The sequence below is a fragment of the Protopterus annectens genome, chromosome 1.part0 (genome assembly GCF_019279795.1).
Source record: "Protopterus annectens isolate FY-2018-M chromosome 1.part0, PAN1.0, whole genome shotgun sequence".
Classification (NCBI taxonomy): Eukaryota; Metazoa; Chordata; order Ceratodontiformes; family Protopteridae; genus Protopterus; species Protopterus annectens.
In genome coordinates this window covers 845,406,011-845,424,090 of record NC_056725.1, presented here as the reverse complement: position 1 = coordinate 845,424,090, position 18,080 = coordinate 845,406,011, and the positions used below count along the sequence as shown (strand labels likewise).

Sequence of the window (18,080 nt, the reverse complement as noted above, 5' to 3'; positions counted from 1 at the left end):
AAAAAAAAAAAAAAAAAAAAGAACACTTAAAACATAAAGTGGGGGCTTTGCCCCCCACACACCCCCAACATGACAGGCTGTGCCCCCACACCCCACCTACTTAAATATACCAACTCCGAAACTCTGAGATCGCACTTCAGTGACGAAAACAGCAAAGTAACGGACGTGGCAAAGCGATTTCTTTCCCAGGGAAATAATTTGCTTATATGCCACTTCCTCATTTTGCTATTTCGTCTTTTCAAGTTCAACCAAGACACATTTGAAAGAATGCGTTTTTGGTCATCGATTAGGAACCCTTGCTGTCCGTTGGTGTGGGTGTTCGCAGTTGAGGCACTATAAGGAGGAGTCACAATTCTTCTTGAAGGGATAGACGTGAAAAGGAGCAGAAATTCAATAAGACCCAAAATGTTAGAAGCTTGATAAAACAAATGAACACAGTAATCAGGACTGTTCACAGAAATTCATGTGATATAACAGAGGTAAATAGGATATACTATTGAGTAGCTAAATTCTGCTGCAAAAACACAGGGCAGTAAGGAAAAGGAAGGGGATGCCATCATCGAAGTCTCAAATAGAGAAAAGTACAAAGCAATTAAGTGTCATTGTTGGAAGAGTACTGAAGAGGGAATAGATACAAAACAATACTCAGAGATTGAGATGATAAAAGCAATGCTCAGGATTAGAACAGATCAGAATCTATTGTATGCACTGCAAATAATAAACTAAAGATATCAGCACAGGCAGAAAACTTATAAGATTTGCAGAGAAATATAAAAGAAAAGTACAAAACAAGCACTTTATTGATGACCCCAAAACATTTTATACAAAATTGGGGAAACGAGACAAAAGGAATTGAAACACCACCAAAAAAAGAAGAAATGGATACATTTTGTAGAAATATCCATGAAGATCATGTGGAACATAAAGATGCTGAATACATAGTAGAAGTAAAATAAATAATAAGAAGTTAAAAAGTACAGGATGTGAAATGGGATGAAGCAACAGCCAGAGAGATTGAAACAAAGTTAAGTAAAGCTCCTATTTGGAAAACCCCAGGCCCAGATGCAGTACCTAACTTCTGGCTAAAAGTATTATCATTACATGAAGATTTAGCCATGAGTAAGAACTATTTATATGCACACTCTGAACAGATGCCAACCTGGTAAACAGGAAAATCAATGCTCCTCCTTAAAAGCAAACCTGCAAGCTATCCTAAAAACTATAGACCAATAACATTTCTCTGACAACGTATACACTATACACTAGAAATGATGTTGACAGATTTTATAGTCATTTAGAAGAAAACTCAATCATGGCAATAGAACAAAAGGTAACAAAAGAAAGTCATATGGGACAAAAGATCATCTAGTGATTTAAGTCATAATAGAGAACTGTAAAAAGGGGAAGAATAAGTATGGCATGGATAGACTACAAAAAGCATATGACAGTATCCCACATTCATGGATAAAAGAGTGATTTATACTGATCAAGTATATTACAATGACCATATAACACTGGTAAACCACTTTCAATTAAGCCATGATAAAGGACAAATTATTATTCCATGGATAAAAACTGAAAGGGGTATTCCAAGGGGACTCTGTCACTGCTCCTCTTCTGTGTAGCCCTTAACCCATTAAGCTGCCTGCTTAACAAATTAGGCCATGGCTACAATTTGGCTCCCAGAAAACATCAAAGTATACATAAAGACTTCTCATCTTTTTGTGGAGGATTTAAAACTGTATAGTTCATCAGATGAGGAATTGAAAGCACAACTGCAAGTGGTCAAATCTTTCCCAGATGATGTTCATTATAAATATGCAAAAGGAACCTTTAAAGTAGGAAAGCTGCAGTACCAAGAAAACATAATTCTGGGACAGGAATGTGATATATATAAAAGAACTTGAGCAGCAATGTGTGTGTAAATATTTAGGAATTGATGAAGGAACAACAAAACATGAACAAATGCAAATAAAACTTAGGAATATGTTAGAAGACTAAAATTAATACTAAAAATAGCTCTGACATCTAGGAACAAAGTCCAAGTTGTAAACCAATTTGCTCTTCCGGACCTAACTTACAATTCTCGAGTGACTGACTTTCCCTAAAAGGTACTGGATCAGTTTGACAGGAAAAGAAAAAAAAAACGCTTCATGCTTATTAAATGATTTATATCAGTGTATACCAAGATTATATATTCACAGTTCTGAAGGAGGCATGGGCATCCTCAGAATTGATTATATGTATAGATCTGCAGTTGCAGGACTGCATACATATCTGCTGACCTCACAAGTTTTTCTTATCCAAATATTGTACTGAACAGCAAATTCACAATGTCTTCCCATTCTAGAATAAAATATTAGATTAAGAAAGAAAAAAAATATTTACAATATGTACAAATGTCCACTTGTAAATTACAAGTAAATTAAACAAGTCCCGTTAACACAAATGTCAGTTCAGAAAGATTTGTGAACCATTTGCAGAGTCTCAATGAGTGAGAAAACTTTGATCCAACGATTAACTATGGTCTTTGGATAGACTGAGTTCCTTGTTCTTGGTTTCCTTAATTGCCAGTTTTTTCACTGAAGACAGGAAATCCTCAAATGTTGGAGAGCTGTTAGCTTTCCATTTTCTTGTAATACATTTTCTGGTAACAGCCAATATTGACCATAACAAATATGAGTTATTCTTGTTCAGAGAATATCCTTCACTTGTATTAAAATAAACTAAAGATTTGGTTAATGAAAAGGAATCGGTGAATAATGCTTTGAGAAAATGATCAATACTGTTCCAAAAAACTTTTTAACTTAGGACAGTCATAAAAGATGTGTACCCAATCAGCACTAATATATTCTGTATATCTCCAACAGGAAGCTGTGGAACGGTTATTAAATTTAATTTAGTTGGTGTCAGAAAAGCCATATGAAGGTATTTCCAAGTGAAAATGCTTCAGTATTGAGACCTTAAGGTATGTTTTATGGATAAAATGTTTTTGTTTTTCATCTTGGGAGAAATTAAAAGAATGACCCTTGAATATAAAGTTCCAATATTTCTGGTTTATAGAAAACAATATGTTATATAATTTTGAGATAATATTGTCTGTGGTAAATTTATTATACAAAATTTCACTTATGAAATTTATCATCACTGTTCTTTCCTGATAAGATGAATTGCTAAGCATTCTGCATAGATCATGGGAGTACTTTATGACACTTTGTAAGATTAAGCAGTTCTGAGAAGCCAAATCATACTTTTTGATAAGGATATCAGAGTCTAAAACTTGGGCATCATTTATGCATTGATGCCAGCATATGAAATTCTTAGTTTACCAATAATCTAGAATATTGAGATGTATTTTATAAGGAAAGTTTCTTGTGATTTTAAAAGGGGTTAATATTTTAAACCAAGTCTTAATATCTGCATTGGAGTTAACAAATTTTCTAAAAAAGTTAAGCAATTTAATGAGTTTAATTTGGTGGGTTTAAGCAATGTTATTTTGAATAATGTGACATAAGAAGATCCAGAACTTGTTAGAATGATTATTTAGTGGGGGTTCGGCTAAGGAGGGGTTTTCATTAATGAGTAAGGTGAAATGTAGTAATTTCTAGTTAGAGTGGTAACTTGGGTCTATCCAGTTTAAAATGACTTTAAAGATGGATGCATTTATGTTCATAGGTAGGTTCATAGGTAAGTATTAGGCTATCTGCCCAGGGGCATTTATAAGCCTAGCCACAGAGTGATGGCTTTCGCCTCCCCATTAGATTAGTAACCTGGGCCTCTGTCTAATAGGGCTCCTGAAGTGATCCCAGGGTAGAACATACGATTACCCATCCACTCATGATTTCTCTTGAAGAGGGTCAGAGAAGAGCTCTGTCGAATATGGATTGGGATTCTATTCCAGAGTGAGGGGAGTCGCTGGGACAGGAATCTATCCCTCCAGTATGTCCTGTTTATTGTTGTGCATATGTTCAAGTCACTAGAACGAGTGGTTCTGAGGGATCTCGTTTTTTTGAGGTGAAGCATGTCCATTAGTTCAGGGTTTGACATGGCCCTATAGGTCAGGCATAGGTCACCTCTGAGCAGACAGTAAGTGACTGAGAAGAGCCGGAGCTTTTTTAGTAGTGCTTCATAGGGTAATTGTTTAAGGCCCTTAATCCTCTTAGTGAGGTACTTCTGTGGTCTTTCTAGTTGTTGCAGGTGTCTAGTGAGGTACATCCCAAATGGGGCATTGTACTCTATTATGGGCATAATGAGTGAGGATTAAAGGGGCACAATCACCTCCTTGGATCTGGATGAGAAACCCTTTGTGATCAGGTGTGCCACATAGAAGGATTTCCTGATCGTCAAAGGAGAGCATGCTATCTACTTGGGTACCCAGGTCCCTAATTACTTCTTCTATACTTAGTGGATTCCCATCTATGTGGTAGTTTGTAGGTACTTTGTTTTTCCCAAATGGGATTACTATGCATTTTTTGGCATTTAGCTTGAGGCCGTGACTTTGACACCAGGTGTTTGTCTCAGAGACCCTTTTGCAGAATGTCTGTGTCAGCCGGAGAGTCAATTATTGCACCCAATTTACAGTCATCTGCGAACTTGGTTAGCCACAGTCCCTCCGCATTTTCCTGTACTTCGGAGAAATATATACCGAACAGGAGGGTTTCCAGGACTGAACCCTGTGGGACTCTGCTTGTGACTGGTTTAGAGTCAGTCATGGCGCCTCCCAATCTTACCGTGTGGGTTCTGTCCGAGAGCCAATTGGCAATCCATCTCATGACATGGGAGCTGATATTTAAGCTGGTGAGTTTGTCTATGATTCCTAAGTGTGGGATGGTGCTGAACACCTTAGCGAGGTCCAGATGTGCTGTGTGGACCACCTTCCCTTTATCTATGGCCTTGGTGACCATTTTGAAGAAGTCTACCATGTTCAGGAGGCAAGATCTGCCTTTAACAAAGCCGAACTGGGTGGGGTCCAGTGTCTGGAGGTTCCGAATGTCCCGGTTAATGAGCTCCATGACAATGCATTCCATGGCTTTGCAGACCAAGCTAGTCAAGCTTATAGGGCGATAGTTCCCAGGGTCAGTTGTGGCACCACCTTTGTGGAGTGGTACGACTGTTGCTGTACGCCATTCTTTGGGTACATAGCCTGTAGAGAGGCTGACGTTTCTGTATCAGGGAACCTAATACCCCCTTGCTCCCAAAGCCTAATATGATGATTAAAAGCAATTCTGTTTCTTTTGGGAAACCAAAGGAATTTCATTAATAAATTATGTCCTTGATATATTTATTATTATAGGAAAAATTAAGAAATAGAACCAGAGAGTATTTTTGGTAGAAGAGACATTTAATTGTAACCTGTCCTCAAAGATTATGAAGATATTATTCCAATTATATATATATGCCTTTTTATTACTATATCTTTATGTAATTCTGTAGAAAATAGAATGGATTGTAATTATAAAGTTATTCCTAGGTAGTTTAGAGAATCTGAGACTGTGCCAATAGGATGATTGACTGACTGTAAATTTCCTTTTTTTGTTTAAAAGCATGCGTTTGGATTTTGATTAAAATGTAGGCCTGAGATCTTCCGAAATAGTTCACCACAGAATTTAATTCTAGTAAAACTGACTGCGAGTTAATTAATGTGAGTAAGACATCATCTGCAAATAGCATTATCTTGGAGTTTTATTGTTTGTAAATAACTACACCTATGATTTTTGAATCGTCATGAATAATAGCAGCAAAGATTTCAATGGCTAATGCAAATAAGAGGATAAGGGACATTCCTGCTTGGTACCTTTGGTTATTTGGATAGTTTCAGAGGAAAGGTGACCTAGTTTAACATAAGCTATGTTGTTATATATTTGTAATTAAAGAGGTAAAAGAGGAGGGAAAACTGAAATACTGCAGCACTTCAAACAAATATTTCCAGTTGATGGAATCAAAAGGCCTTCTCTATGTCCAAACTAATCAGTAATGCTTCTTCACTTTCCTTATTTACAGTAAGTATTTATTAAGTGCTAAAATCTTTTTAATATTATCATGAGAGTGTTTTATGTATAAAACCTGATTGATCATTTATTATTTGCATTAATGGAAACTTCAGTCTATCTACAAAAATAGACAAAGATTTTATAATCATTATTTAATAATGAGATAGGCCTATATGAACTACAAAAATGAGGATCCTTATTAGCTTTTACTATGGGTAATTAAAGAATATCTCCACAAAGGTGGTATAATACCAGTGGAATGGACTTCCAGTAATGCTTTATGAAATAAGGACAGTACAGATGTGGGAAACAATTTATATATTTCTATGATTATACCATCCATCCCGGGGGCTTTGTTGGGTTTAATTTTTTTTTGCTTAATCACCTCTAGTGGGATTTGTGCTTCAAGAACTATATCTAGGTTCTCAGGGAATCTTAGTTGATAGAGTGAAGGAATGTCTAATTTAATATGGTCCCAACTGAGTGATTAGAAACAAAATGTTTAGCATAGTGAAATTTGAAGGCATTTAAGAGATCACCCAAGTCAGATACATATTTATTAGAACCTTCAAGTAAAAGTTTGGTTATAATATTTGATTTGGAGTGTCATTTTACTCTCATTGATAAATTATGCATATGGTTAGGGGATGACACAAATGTATTTTAGTCTTTCTAGTGTTAAATTAGTTTTATGGGACAGTATATCTGAATATTGTTTAAGTTTTTCATCTTTATTTACCTCATCAGGGGGTAAGTTGGGATGATTTAGATTCAATACTTGAGAGTCGTGACTGAATGTTTTGTAATTCTAGATACCATTTCTTCTGCTTATTTCTGAACCATGTTATTATTTTACCATAGAGATAGGCCTTTAATGCATCCCATACCATAATTTTGTTAGATTCTGGAGTGAGGTTTGTCTCTAGCAAACATTGCATCTCAGACATGAACCAAGGTTTGAAGTAGTTAATTTTGGTAGAAAATCCTGGGATTCTAGTTATAGGGATAAGTCTTTTATAATTAATTTGAAATTTAAGGGTGTGTGTGTCATGATCTGAGATGTGACATGGAAAGATTGTAAAGGATCATTGGAGACTAAGGCTATCAATTCTAACCTGTGTTTTGAATCTATAATTTAAGTGAGAAAATTTCAAACAGGTAGGATCCTTAAGTTAAGAGACTCTGACCATTTTTTTTTTTTAATGTTTGGCTATAGGATAGTCTTAAAGGACATTAGTGGTGTCAGTGCTATCTAAATAATGCTAAAATCCCAGCCTATAATAAAGGTAACCTTTACAAACATTAGTAATATGATCAAGATGTTTTAGTAGTAAATCCTAAGCCAGGAATCCAATAAATGTTGACTAGGGTCCAGATTCCGCTACCAAATTTTAAAATAATTATGGCAAGTCCTTCCGGGTCTTCATATTTATATAGAATTTGGGAAGAACAGCACCTTTTTTCCAAAGAATCATAACCCCTATTTTTTAGTCTTATAAGTGACATGAGCAAGGGTAACAGAGTTGTTGGGGTCCACATTTCTTTTCCAGAAGACTTGAAATGCGATTCTACTACCTGGGCTTTATTAATACTCAAGTATTTTAGTAAATTTGATCTCTTCTTTGGATTATTTAATCCATTAATATTTAAAGGCATCAGCATTACTGTCATTGAAAGTCAGGTAAGAAATGGTAAGATGACGTGTAACTGCTATTATAATTTAACAACTCTTTCTTAGAGATACAGGTGACATATGCATAACTGCTATTACTATAATCCAATAACTCTTTCTTAAAGATATAGGAATAGACTTGTGTGTTGTAACACAGTGACAAAAAACTGAAAATTGAAATGATGAGAGCATGCAATACAACATCAGACCTATACAAAAAATGAAATTCAGTAAGATAACTAACAAACTAAGCAAAAAAGTTGAATCTTTTGTACATAACCATGGAATTCGAATAATTCCTAGTCTGGTGGAAAGACAATGTTTCAAATTTTCCTGACCGTGTCAAGAAGCTCCAATAAGTATTATAAAAGGAGACAATTATACAAAATAGAATATTCTGAAAGAGCAGATTCTGAATGTAAACTAGAGTGAAGAAAAGGGAATGATGAACAATCTCAAGTTATTTTACTAACTGATCAATTTTAGAAATAGTTCTATTTAAGTAAATATATTAAAGTTATTGGGCTTGAAACTAAACCCACTGTTAAGAGTACCCATGCCACCCACAAATGCTGGATGGATAAAATATGAATATGTTCTAGCAGAATATAAAGATATGCCATTATGTCACTGAATTCATATGGAATAGGCCTATTACATCCAAAATCATACAAAATATTTTTCCGATTTCTAATAAAACCTCACGGAAGTGATTTTAGGTAAGATATAAGCTAACAATGATGTAAACTATAAAACTAATGAATCACTGCATACACAAAACTGTTAGGTGTAGAGATAGACAATAACCTCAAATTTGACATCCATATAGCACAAACCATTAAGAAAGTGAATAAAAAGCTAGAACTTCTCTATAGAAACAATGTATCACAAAACAAACCAAAGCTACTATTGAAAGAACTCATCCCTTGTCCATTTTTCTCTATGCCTTTCCCATCCTTACCAATCTCCGCCAAAGTGATCTGCACAAAATGGAATCTTGTTATAATAATATAGCCAAATTCTCTACTGAAGCCTTAGAAATCCCCACCACTGTCTTGCCCTTAACCAACTTAACTGGCTCAAACTACCTCAACTACTTCTATTCAATCAACTCACAACAGCACATAATCTCCTCTACCTTCCTGAAAAAACCCTGCTCTACAATATCTAATTAACCCCCACATCCCTACTAGACCCTTACGATCTGGCTCCCAGAACCTAATAAGCATTAGACACAGAAATGAGGCTGGCAAATCTCTCTTTGCCTCCACTATTGCCAAAACCTGGAACTCTCCACTCAACCAAATAACCTCCACTACCTCCACTTCCCAATTTAAGAAACTCCTGAGAACCCACATGTCAAATAATTGGCTATGTTCATGCTACTCCCCAAGCTAACTTGCACCAATACCTAGTTCAAAATCTCCACTACTTCTCCCTAATTACCTTTCTCTGTAAAGTTGACATCAGCTGTTCTTGTTATGAAACATTGAGAGTACTCACAATTTAGAAAGAAAAAAAAGATAACTGAATTAAAGTCTTTATGTCTAGATTTTATAATCTACTACTAAATGATTTGTTAAACTATTCATGATTTTTGTTACCATTGAACTTGCATCTCTGTAATGTTGTTGTTGTTTTTCTTTTGGCTTTTCCAGGTTAAGGGTCGCCACAGCGGAACTCCAGTCTGCTAATGATTGGATGTGGATGTATTTTATTTTATTATTATTTTACATTTGTTAACCGGGGTGTCTGAGCCGAAAAGGCCCATTTTCAGCAGGGGCCCGGGGAGAAAAGCTCCACAAAAAATTACAGACACGTTTAGTTATTTAGACATGATCAGTATATACACAAATTACAAGAGACATGCATACAGTGGTATGTGGCACAAACAGTTACAGTGGAGAGAACAAACAAAAAAATATTAATTTTAAAAATAAAGGTAATTAATAGATTTGTGGTGTACAGCTGAAATTTGGAACATAGGCAGAATACATACATAGTACACAGGTACAGTACATACACTGTAGATTAGCCAGTGTTTGTGAGTAAGACTGAAAACTATTATAAAGTGCTCTAGATTTAGTATGTATATATTATCCGCTTTCACTAGCCCAGGGAGCAATCATGGCACTGCCAACTTTGCTTGAGATGTTGCCTCATGAGGTCTTTAAAGGAGGCTTTGGATGATGCGTTTTGAATGCTAGTAGGGATAGAGTTCCATTTTTTAGCCACTGAACTACTATATAGTGCATCTCCACAGCTATTGTAGCTGTTGGTGACTTCTAGTAGTAGTTTGCTTGATGATCTAAGAGGCCTTTTGGCTGAGTGATGTTGTACTAGGTTTTTGAGAGCAGGACACTTATTGGGGAGGTAATAGATAGAATGACAAAGGCAGAGTTGATTGTAGGTTAGGAGGTTGGGCAGTTCAAGCCAGTGGAGCTGTCTCAAAGCAGTACAGTTATGAGCAATTTGCAGCAAAGCAGGCAATTCTGTTATAGCAGGCTTCCATTTTGCTTAGTTCAGTTTTGTTGAGATTAGTCAGAATGGGAGATGCATAGAGTAGGGTGGATAGAAGTTGGGAGCATGCAATGGCTGATCTTGTGTTGTTGGTAAGAAATGGTTGATCTTGTGTTATTGGTAAGAAATGGTGCGATACGGTAGAGTGACCCCAGTTTGGCATGTACTTTAATAGTTAAGTTGAGATATCAAATTTTAGGTGGGAGTCTATGGTTATTCCCATTAGCTTAGCCTGTGCCACTGGAGCAATTGGAGTAGCATTTGTGGAGTAGATAGAATTTTTTTTTACGGCGCCGAGGTGCCAGCACGACGCCCAACCTTCAATGATGGCATGCCCATTCACACATCTTTAAAATGCTACTTGACCACAGGGAGGACATCCGGACTCCACACAGAAGGCGCTCCAACCGAGAATTGAACGGGAGAACCTCTTGCTGTGAGGCAACAATGCTACTGCTGCACCACCATGGCTTTCTTGTTAAAATACTTGTATGACATGCCACTGGAGCTTTTCTCCCCGGGCCTCCACTGAAAATGGATGTGTGTCCACTTGGACTTTCCTGGTTAACAAATGTAAAATAAAATAAACAGTGGACCAAATACCCGACCACTCTCACCACTTGACTGTATAGATAACATTTTATAAAAACTAAAACAGCACAAAAGACTATAAACATTGGTCTTCGATAAGCTACTGATTCGCTAGATAATTAAGATGAAAAGTTCTGCTTAACAACAAGGGAGTGATGAAAGCTGCGTTAGCAGTCTCCAGTGAGACAAGAAATATGGGTAATACAATAAAAGCAGATAATGTGCTCATCAGATTAATATTTCCTTAGAAGTAGAGTGCAATCACTTCAAGTAAGGTAGAAATTCATTAATAATTATGGATTCATATTAGTCTGTTGTTAAAGCTCTGTACAATGAGGCATATCAACCCCTTTTGTAAACAAATGCATAAACATTCAGTCTAGTGTAATGTAGAAGTTAGAGTTCCAATCGCGAAGCACTACCTATTTCAAGAAGATATTACAGCAAGTCATGTTTTATTAGTTTCTCAAATATTTTTATTTTCAATTAAAATAACACTTGCATAAGATTTTTAAATATCATTTTAAACTATATACAATATTTACAATAGCCTGACTTTCAAGTATATATACTGTATGTTATTACATATAGATTTAACAGATCAGTTATCAGAGATACAATATGGATTACTGCAGTTTCCAAAAAAGATATAACTTGCTTCCAAGGATTACTTACCAATGACCTGGGATAGATTCATAGTTCTTTGATTTTTATTTCCATCAATGCAGTTGGCTTCAGTAAAGTGTAGAATTCTTCCAAGGTCGGGGGTGTATTTGAATTCCACCTTCTGGTTATGCATTTCCTAGATATAGCAAGTATTGTCCATAACAAATACATACTTGTCTTATTCAGGTAGGGACCTTCATTTACATTTAGTATTATCAATATTTTAGTTAAGGTAAAGGATTCATTAAATAAAGCTTGTAAAAATGATGGATTCCATTCCAATATGATTTAATTTTATTACATTCATAAAAAATATGAATCCAGGTTGCTTTATTTGACTTTTCACACCTCCAGCAAAAACATTTTTAGTAGTACTGATCTTTTAATTCTATCTGGTGTTAAAAATGCTCTATGTAAGTACTTCCAGTTAAAAATATTTTCCAGTACTGTGTGTTAAAGGTGTAATTAACTGATAGTAAGATGTTACTTTTAATTTCTTCTGTTGACTGTAATGACTGACCTTTTGTTAAAAACTGCCGGTATGATGGTTTGGGAATTGTTTTATATGTTAACTCTTTAGATTTGAAATGGAATTTTTCTTTTCACAACTATTACATATAAATTCATACAGAAAGCTTATTAGATTTGGAATATCTTTAAATAAGGAATTATTAATCTGCATAAATCTTGAGTGTACATTAGAATGCTTTGTAAGGTTAACCCATCCTGTGTTGGAATATTGTAAGCAGTTTTTATCATATGTATATATAAAACATTTAATTTATTTACAAATTGAAACCAGCATAAGAATCCATTTTGTTCCCAGGAGATTATTGTTTCCCTATGTATTTTGTGAGGAAAGTTCTTAGTGATGGGAAATGGGGTTAAAAGGTCAAACCAAAGTTTTAGATCTATGTTTGCATTGATAAGTTTCCTAAAGGAACTGATGTAATGATGAATCAGTGTTGTTTTAGAAGGTTTTGTTATATTATATTGTATTGTATACTTATGCATAGTATGTACCAGGGGTTGTTTGATTTGTCTACTATTAAATTTTTTTTAACAGATTAAATTCATTTGTTAATATAGCCATTGTTAATTCTTTCCAGTTGGCAAAATAATTTGGGTTTATCCAGTCTATTTTAGTTTTAAGCACAGATGCTTTTAAATATGTTTCTGGGAAGTTCAATCCTCATTTCCAAGGTCTAATGTGATGAGTTAGAGCTACTCTATTCTTTTTGGGATACCATAAAAATTATTAAACATGAGTTTATTTCTTTAAGAATGTATCTTTCTGGAATTAACTGTATTGCTAATGCTACATATAGTATTTTTGGCAATAAGACCATTTTTATTAATTGCAATCTGTCTTCAAAAGTCAATATAATTTTGTTTCACTTTTCAATATATATTTTTATTGTTTCAATAATGTTTTTATAATTTATTAATATTGTTTCATTTATATTTTTGCATAACACTATTCCTAAATAATTTAGAGTAAGTTCTTGTTTTCCTATGATGGATTTATCTGCAACTTGTAGGTCTTTTTTCTCATTTAAAAACAGAAATTTTGATTTTGATCTATTAAAGTGTAGACCTGAAATCTTATAAAATATCTCCCTTACTTCTTCTAGCTCTCCTAATGATTCCCTCAAGTTTGATAGAATTAATAAAATATCAGCAAAAAGCATTATTTTAGATATATACTGGTCATAGACTTATATTCCTTGTATTCTTGGATTATTGCATATTATTTCTGCAAGTATTTCTATAGCCAAAGCAAATAAAATAGGAGAAAGGAGGCATCCTTGTTTAGTACCTTTCATTATATGGATAGATTCTGAGGTGAAAGGACCTAATTTAATGAAGAATAAGTTATTAATATATACGTTTTTAGTAATAAGATGAAGGAAGGAGGAAATTCAAATAATGCTAAAGTTTTAAATAGATATTCCCAGTTGAGGGAATCAAAGGCTTTTTCTATGTCTAATACGATTACAAGTGTTTCTCTATCTTCTTTATTCACATAATCTATAAGAGTAAGTATCCTTTTAATATTATCATGTGTGTGCCTGTTATATAAAAATACAGTTTGATCATTATTAATTGTCTTTGAAAGTGGGATTTTCATTCTGTTAGCTAGGATTGACATGAATATTTTGTAATCATTATTCAGTAATGATATAGGTCTGTGAGGTGCAAAGGTCTGATGGTTTATTTTCTTTTAGAATTGGTGTTATGACAGAATATTTCCATGAGGGTGGTATTTTTGCTTCTGACTGGACTTCTAGCAAAGTTTTATAAAAAAAGGGAGATTACTGTTGAAGGGAAGAGTTTGTAAATTTCCGTAGGAGCTTTGTTAGATTTACTTTCTTTTATCTTGTCAACAATTTATTTGTAGGATATAGGTTTCTGTAGGTGTAGTTTTAAGTTTTCGGGAATTTTTTTATATTGATAAGGTTGGTATCTAAATCTTCTTTTTTGAAGTGTTCCATATAATGGAACCAAAATGCTTCAAGGATGTCTCCTATATCCGATACTTTTTGTCCCTTTCTTTTCATGATATATACTACTAATGTTATTTGCTTTAGATTGTGTTTTAATTCTTGTAGATAAGTTTTGTAGATATCTGGGGGAGGTGGCTAATGAGTTTATTTTTAATTTTTCCAAGACTAGACAAGTTGTGTGTTAGAATTTCATTATTTTTTTATTTAATTCCTCTTTCTTTTTTGACTTCTACACAATTCTGATTTTCTTTAGATGTTGCTGTCAAAAAGTCTGATTTGCAAGTCTAATGATTCAGATTCCCACTCTCTAACCTTGTTTTTGTACCAGCTAAGGGTCTTACCAAATAAATACGCTTTAATGAGTCCCAAACCATGACTCTAATGATTTCTATTGTATTATTAATTTCAAGAAATAACTGTAGTTCTGACAACATCCAGGGTTTGAATTCTTTAATTTTCATGATATATGATGGAATTCTAGTTGAGAGGATTAAAGGTTTAAACTCTATTTGGAGATTCATTATCCGAGAGTCATGATCTGAGAAGGGGCATGGAACTATTGAGAAGTTGAAGATTTTTGTTTGTAAATTTTGAACTATGGATAATTTGTCTATTCTGGTTTGTGTTCCAAATCTATGGTCTTTATGGGAAAATAAGGATTTATCATCTTTTACTTTAAAAGTGTCTATTAAATGAAATGCATCAATCCATTTTTTAAAGATTTTGAAATAGCTGTCATGCGAAAAGACTTCTTTGCTGGTTTCAGAAGCTTCTAAGGTACAATTAAAGTCTCCCCCAGTATAAGATTTCCTTTATAATTGTTGGAAATAAAATCTAGGTGTTTTAACCGTTCCTGCTCCAATTCCTAGGAACCAATAAGATTAGCTAAGGTCCATATTCTGTTATTAAATTTAATTATAACAAATGCTAGTAGACCTTCTTTGTCGTCATATTTATAAATAACTTTTGGAGTGATTATGTTTTTCTTCCAGAGAATTGATACTCCTTTTGTCTTTGTTCTATAGGAGGATTGAGCTAAGACTATATAGTCCTTAGGGTTCCAAATAAATCATTAGTCTTAAAATGAGTTTTCTGGATAAATACTACTTGTGCCTTATTTAGACTTAAATAATTTTGTAAGTTTGATCTTTATTTGCATTATTTAAGCCATTAGTATTTAATGATAAAATGTTAAATCCATTTTAAGTTATTGTTGGAAGAAACGTTTTGCTTCTTTTTTTTATTTTGATTATAATAGTTATACCATATTCTCTGAGAACATTGTATGTTCTTTTTGTGTGTGTAAACTTGGGAGTGTAATTTCATGTTCCTTCTTCTTTAAATACAAGTAGGGTAAAATTCTGGTCAGGCTTTAAAAAGGTACTTCTAAAGTATCAAATACAAGTAAATATGAATTTTCCATTAAACATGGAATGAAAGTCATTCCTAATCCAATAGATAAAGATAGATCTATTGGATTATTACTCATACCTTTAATCAACAATATCAACTGAGCAACAACATATGTTAAATTATTATATGGAGAATGTTCTTATATATTATTCTATTATTGTTCTATAGTATTTACAGGATGAAATGTTAGTAGTGTAAACAATTATGTTGACATACAAAATATGCAATATTTAGTTACCCTTAAGAGATCCCAAACCTGTCACATATGTCATTTTGGATAAATTAAATGCAACAGAGGAGCATACACTAAATAAGCCAACAACAAATAGATTACCAAAATAATTTGATTAAAAGGACTCTACAGGAGACAATGAGTGATTACCAATGAAATATGAATTTACTGTAGGTGTACTGTCAGAATGGGGTAATCCCATCAGGTCTAGAATGAATGCAAAGGTACCTATATGGTAATCAAGACTTACCTTAGGTAAGTATTAATCAAATAGTATTTAGAGTATCTTAGAGAGTTCTCAGGGCAGTTAGAATACTCTTAAGCCTCTCCTCCCTTGACCAAAAACAGAGATTTCCCTTCCCTTTCTTTCCCTTGTTTTAAATCAGTACTAATGAAAGAAATTCAGCAAACATAGATAAACAGAAATAACATTCAGTAGTCCATCTTGTACATGACTCAATCCATTAAACAAGTCAGTAACTAACATCACTTAAGTAAACATTATAAAGACAACTTAGAAATAATTTCCTAGCTCTTTAAATTTTCTGATAAAGCAAAAAAAGCTATTTTATCTAAAAGTATAAAGCATTTCAATTTTTCCTTGCATGTATACATTTCTACTTATATTGTAGTGTCAATATCTGTCTTTGAAATCTGTACAATACTTCACTTTTTCAAATCATTCCTTTTTCAATTCAGGTTTTGTTTTGTCAAAACAGCAACAATATTTCAAGGGCACAATTAATATTTAGACTGATGTTTCAAATAAACAACTTGTCAGTTGCCAATTGAGTTAGTTTAGAATGTATGGTTAGTGCAAATATAGCATGTTGCAAAAATAATATGTATTTTTTCGTGTGCTCTAGAGACTGTCATATGCAAGTGACATATATAATGTAGCATATATATATATAGAGCAGATAGCTTATGGATTCAGGTTGTTAAAGTAAATTATGCTTATTAATCGGGTAGTTTCATTTAAATTCACATGTAATTTGGGAACATTTCAGTTGAGTTTCCAGGAATGTGTAGTCCAATGTGAGTAACAGAGTCCACTTTTCCTCATAAACATATGTCACAATTCATTAAACTAAGCAGAGTCTAACATCTGTCTAATAATCATTATAAAGACAAAGAATAGTAATTTCCTAGCTCTTCAAACTTTCTGATATTGCATAATGTTGACAGTAAGCAATTTTAACTGGAAGACTAAAACATTTCAATACTTCATTGTGAATATAAATTTTTACTTTTACTGTAGTGTGGTGCTGCGGTAGCGTTGTCACTTCACAGCAAGACATCCCATTCGATTCTCAGCTACAGCATCTTCTGTGGAGACATGCGTAAATGGGTGTACCTTCGTTGAAGGTTGTGCGCTAGGGCCGGCAACTCAGCACGTAAAAATCAACTGCCAATCATTAGCAGACCAGAGTTCCGCTGTGGCGACCCCTTACAGGGAAAAGCCAAAAGACACAACAACTTTTACTGTAGTGTCAAGAACTGTCTTTGAAATCTATGCATTACTTCACTTCTTTCAAGTCATTCATTTTACAGTTCACATTAAAGATGTCAATAGCATTTCAAGGGTACATTTAATATTTAAACTGATATTTTAAATGAATAATAAGTTGCCAAGTGAGTTTGTACAGTGTGAGGTAACTGCAAAAATAATATGTTGCAAAAAGTAATATCTATCTATCTTTTCATGTGCTCTAGAGACGGTCAGTTATAAGTAACATATAAAATGCAACTTTTCCAGTGCAGACAGCTTGTGGAATCAGCATGTTAAAATGAGTAATACTTTTTAATCAAGCAGCTACATTTCAGTGCACATGTAGTTTGGGAACATTTCAGTTGTGTTTCCAGGAATATATAATCCTAGTAGGATAAATCATAAAATATATACAAATAGTCCTATTATATATTTATTCTACCTTGTTTAGGTTGTTTTTCATTTTACTAAATAAGAAAAAGTAATGATGTTCAGTATTTGTTATCTGTGAGGCTAAATACACTTCACAGATTCACAGTGTCCTTAGACACTGCAGCAATTGTTTACTGTTGCTATGGCAATGCAAATAGAATGTGAAGAAAGCTTCATTTCTCTTAACCAACAGTACATTTTCCCTCCCTTTTTTTTTTCTGTATTTGTTAATACTAAAAGGAAATAATTCAAAGGACATATGTACATGAATGGAACATTTCAGAGTTAATCACGGACATGTCCCCAATCCCAATAAGCATAACAGTGACTATGATTAATCCAATAAATATTGTAATAACAATTAAGTTCACTATTCCAATTAGTCTACCTTAAAACTAGATTATTTTAGACTGTGTATATTCAATAACTCACTATCTCTACATAAGACTATATTAGTATAGTAAATAGTAGAGAATTTAGAAAGGGAGACAAGTTGCAGTTAAAATAAATAATGAGAAGAGAGAAAGGAAAGAGAAAATTAAGAGAAAATACATATATAGTATGC

At 33.7% G+C, this 18,080-nt stretch overlaps 1 protein-coding gene across 1 annotated transcript in view; it reads right to left on the bottom strand.

The window, feature by feature from the left end:
• Positions 1-18,080, bottom strand: part of FAM162B (family with sequence similarity 162 member B) — a 487,692-nt gene that overhangs the window by 326,386 nt on the left and 143,226 nt on the right. The window lies entirely within an intron of this gene.